Raw genomic sequence first — 5341 nt, 5'->3', positions numbered from 1 at the left:
ATTCCTATGACCCAGACTGGATTGACTACTTTTTTTTTTTTTTTTTGTATTGAGGTAAAATTTATTTAACATAAATGTAACCATCTCAATGTGTAAAGTTTAGTGGCATTTAAAATATTCACAGTGTTATGTAGTTATGATCTATATCAACTTTGAGAATGGTTTCATCATTCCCCTAAAAAAAAAGCTTGTATGTGTTAAGCTTGAGCACTTGGTGTCATATCTAAGAATCTCTTGCCAAACCTCAGGTCATGAAGGTTTTCTCATGTTTTCTTCTAAGAATTTTACAGTCTTACCTGATACATTTAGGTCTATAATCCATTTTGAGTTAAATGTGGTATATGTTGTGACACAGGGGTCCAACTTCATTCTTCTTTGGATATTTGATTGTTCCTGCACAATTTGTTGGAAGATTATTTTTAACCATTTGAATGGTTTTGGAACCATTGTTGAATTGGCCATAAATGTATGGATTTATTTCTGGACTCCCAGTTCTATTCAATTGGTCTTTATAGCTATTTTATGCCAATATCACATGCTTCTGGTAACTGTAGCTTTGTAGTAAACTTTGAAATCTGAAAGACCGAGTTCTCCCACTTTTTTTTCTTTTCTAGATATGTCATTTTAGGAGCTATCTATAATTCCATGTAAATTTGAGAATTAGCCTTTCCATTTCTGAAAAAATAAATTACTGAAATTTTAATAGAGATTCATATCATTGCATTTGTAGAAATCTTTCGGTACTATTGCTACTTTACGAATACCGTCTTCTGGGGCTCCTGGGTGGCTCAGTGGGTTAAGCCTCTGCCTTCGGCTCAGGTCATGATCTCAGGGTCCTGGGATTGAGCCCGGCATGGGGATTTCTGCTCAGTGGGGAGCCTGCTTCCCCCCTCTCTCTCTGCCTGGCTCTCTGTCTACTTGTGATCTCTCTCTCTCTCTCTCTCTCTCTGTCAAATAAATAAATTAAATTAAATTTTAAAAAAAAGAATACCAAGTCTTCTGATCCATGTTTTTTGTTTACTTAGATTGACTTTAATGTTTTTCAGTAATATTTTGTTATATTAAGTATATGAATCATTCAATAACCTGGTTAAGTTTAGTCCTAGGTATTTTAGTGTTTTAGATGTTATTATGAATAATCACTTCTCAGCCTTTTGGCTAAGATCAAGTGTAGATGTTATTATCAATAGAATTATTTTATTAATTTCCTTTTTGAATTGTCCATAGCTAGTGTACAAAAGTACAACTAATATTTGTGTGTTGATCATGTTTCTTATACTTTGCTGAATTTTCTTATTAGCTCTAATAGGTCTTTTTGCAGATCCTTAGGATTTAATATATATCAAATTATGTTAGTTGCATTTGGTTTTACTTTCTCCTTTCTGATTTTGATGTCTTTTATTTCTTCTTCCTGCTGAATTACCCTGACTAGAACTACCAGTACAATGGTGAATTGAAGTGGTGAGAGGGAACATTCTTACCTTTTCCCTGATCTAAATGAAGCTTTCAGTTTTTAATGGAAAAATAGTAGATATACACTTTCCATAAATGCACTTTATCAAGGAAGAATTATCCTTCTTTTCCAACTTTGTTGAATGTTTTTATTATGAATGCATATTGGATTTTTCAAATGACTTTTCTGAGTCAATTGAGATCATTCTTGTGATGGTTAATTTTTTGTGTGTTACATTGATTGGGCTGAACAACACACAGATAGGAGGTAAACACTCTTTCTGGATGTGTCTGGCAGTGTGTCTCTGGAAGAAATTAGCATCTGAATCAATGAACTGAGTAAAGAATATCACCTTCAATAATGTGGGTGGGTATTTTCCAATCTTTTGAAGTCCTGATAGAAAAAAAAGGGTGAAGGGAAGGATGAATTCATTCATTCTTCAGCTGAGCTTTCCATCTTGTCCTGTCTTCAGACATTGGCACTCCTAATTCCTGGGTATTCAAACTCAGACGGGTCACACTGCTGTTTATATGTTCGGCTGTGCATCATCATCCAATTCTTAGGCCTTCAGATTCAGACTGAATTATACCACTGCCTTCCCCTTGTTCCCCAGCTTGATGGCAGGCTATGGGACTTCCTGGTAACCATAACCATGTGAGTCAGTACAATACCATATATACAATACCATATATATATATATAAAATGGAATCAATACTATATATATATATATATATATATATATATATATATATATACTGGTTAACATAGTTACAAAAATTCTCAACAAAATGCTAACAAACCAAAATTACAATTGTATAAAAGAATTGTGTATCTTGATCTAGTGAGATTTATCTGAGGAATGCAAGAGTGGTTCAACACAGAAACATCAACCAATGTAATATACAACATTAGTAGAATGAAGGAAAAAACAGCAAAATATAAAACATGATTGTCTTAGATTTTTCTGAAAAACAGAATCAATACCATATATATATATTTCAATTTTCAATCAATACCAAATATATATATATATATATATATATATATATATATATATATATCCTTCATTGTTTCTTATAAAGGTTTTTACTTTAAAATCTATTTGTCTGATATTTGTGTGCCACTCAGCTCTCTTTTGGTTATCATTTGCATAGAATATCTTCATCCATCCATCCTGTCATTTTCAACTTATTTGTATCTTTGGATTTAAGTCAGTCACTTTATAGATAGCATAGAGTTGGATCATTGTCCTTTATTTTTTACTTTTAATAATTTTGATTTAAATCCATACTGCTGAAATTTTCCTTTTAATAAGAGAAATTAAAGTAATTATAAATTATTTAAAGTAATTATAAGTGAAAAAAATCTTATGCCATTTTGTTATTTTTCTGTTTCTTTGGTCCTCAGTTCTTCTATTTTGGCCTTCCAAATGTATTGTTTTTGTAATGTATTATTTCAATTACTTTCTGATTTTAGTTTTTGTAGATTTTTGGCTATTTTTTTAGTGGTTGCCTTGGGGATTACATTTGATTTCTTAAGTTTATAACAATCTACTTTGAATTGATACCATGTTAGCTTCATAGTATACACAAACCTTGGTCATATATATAGCTCCTTCCTTCCTTCTTTGTGTGTCAAAAATTGCACCTTTATGCATTGTGTGCCCACTAATATATAAATACCATTTGGTGCATTTATGTTTTTTTTAATACATGGGGGGAAAAAAGAGGAGTTATAAACCAAAAATGTAATAATACTGCCTTTTGAATCTACTTATTCAGTAACTTTTACTGGACTTCTTTATTTATTCATTTGCCTTCAAGTTACTCCCTAGTATTCTTTCATTTATTCCTGAAGAGTCCCTTAAGCATTTCTTATAAACAGTTCTACTGGTGACAAACTCATTCAACATTTGTTTACCTGAAAATGTCTTAATTTCTCCAATTCTGATTGAATGGAGAATGTTTGCAAGACATACAATTCTTGGTTGATAATTTTTATTCTTTTAGGATTTCATGTATGTCCCCACTACCTCTAGCCTCCATGGTTTCTGCTGAAAAAAAAAAAAAATGCTCTTAACTGCTTTAAGGATCCATTATACATGATCAGTCCCTATCTTTTGCTGGTTTGTATTTTACAGTTTTGATATTTTAGGTTTTTTGTTTTTGTTTTTGTTTTTGTTTTTTTGCTATCATTGAACATGGAATGACTGGGAGAGGAGGGAGATGATGAATATCAATCACATGCCCAGAACAGCTATAAAGGAAAAGGTTATAGTTTGTCACTGACAATCTTCTGGATATTAAGTTTTTTTAGAGATTAGCACAACCATCACCTTGAAGAGTCAGGGCCAGAGTAGGTTTAATATGGAATATGAGAAGTTCTCAACGTGGCAAAGGAAGCAAAGTATCAGATATATAGAAAAATATATAGATATAGATATAGATATAGATATATCTAGATATATCTATCTAGATATATCTATATCTATATCTATATATTTTTTGGTGCCTCATAATGTGACTTTTAACCTATCTCTCATTTCTGCTACAGCTATGATGAGCAGTCAGTGCAGATCACGGGCCTAACTTAAGTCTGTGCTGCTGGTCTCTCCCAGTTTCTAACCCTAAGACTTTGCTATGTCCCTGAGACTCATCTCAGTCCTTGTGGAAAAGCAAATTAAATTAAGTTAGATTTAAATTAAGTTAAAATATTGGTAAATACTGAGCCCAAAACCAATCTCCCTTTATGAAGAAACACTAGAGACATTTCTAAGAAATCAAGGTCAAGGCAAGAACAGAACTTGTGCAATCAACAAAGAAATAATAAAAACTCAAAAAAAATCTGATTAAAAATGAGTAGAAAACCCAAACAGACATTTTTCTAAGGAAAACATATTGGTAGCCAGCAGATGCATGAAAAATGCTCAACATCATTAATCATCAGGGAAATACAAATCAAAATCACAAAGAGATTTTTTACCTCACACCAGTGAGAATGGTGTGTGTGTGTGTGTGTGTGTGTGTGTGTGTGTAAACAAGAAATGACAAGTGCTGGTGAGGATGTGAAGAAAGTGAACCTTTTTTTCAGTTAGTGAGATGTAAATTGGTACAACCATTACTGACTAATGGTCAGGAATGACACTGGTTGCTGTCTGTGTTCCTGTAGCTTGTGGTCAGCTAGTGTTTTGATAGACACTCCTTTTGACAAATGGAATCAAAAGAAAATAGAAAATGAAAGAGAAAGAAAATGAGAAAAATACTCTCAGTATTTGCAAATTGGCCCTGAGTTGGGACACTCCTTCTATGCTTAGCGAGGCTCATAAAACTGCCTCAGGCTCATTGCTTTCATTGAGCCTAAGGTTTCAGAAGTGAAAGCTTAAGGACTTCTCAGGTCTGAATGTATGCATCTTGACCTAGACATATGTATGGATTTCTAAATTCCCTGGTATACACAATGTCTTCAATATCCAAATTACCCAAAGGACTCTCTCTCAATTTTAACCTCTAAGACTTAGGGCATGTTTATTGTTTGCCTCAACTGTAAACTTCTGCCCCAAGCTGCAGTAATTTGTTCATTTACTTTAAGTGTTTTTGAGGAATGTCCTTCATACAGCCATTTTTTTTCCATCCTAACAAAGTTCCTAGGTAGGTAACACATGTAAGTACACAAACACCACATATGCAGTACATCAGTATGTCCTAATATCTTGAATCTCCACACTTTTCCATGTTGATTTCCTCTCTAGTCCCCATTACCACTCTCCCTGGGCCACTAAGACAGTTTGTATAGAGGGCTACTCACAATTTGTTTTTCCCTAGGAGACAGACATAATGCTTTGAAAAGTTATCCATATGTCATCTACCAAGCATAAAACTTTTTTATTA

At 33.0% G+C, this 5341-nt stretch overlaps 1 pseudogene; it reads left to right on the top strand.

Moving 5' to 3' along the window:
• The first annotated feature begins 1138 nt into the window (after positions 1–1138).
• On the top strand, positions 1139–1232 carry LOC116569792 (annotated as a pseudogene).
• The last annotated feature ends 4109 nt before the right edge of the window (positions 1233–5341 follow it).

Source organism: Mustela erminea, chromosome 11 (assembly GCF_009829155.1).
Source record: "Mustela erminea isolate mMusErm1 chromosome 11, mMusErm1.Pri, whole genome shotgun sequence".
In the NCBI taxonomy this organism is placed as follows: Eukaryota; Metazoa; Chordata; class Mammalia; order Carnivora; family Mustelidae; genus Mustela; species Mustela erminea.
This window is presented reverse-complemented; position numbering and strand designations above follow the sequence as displayed.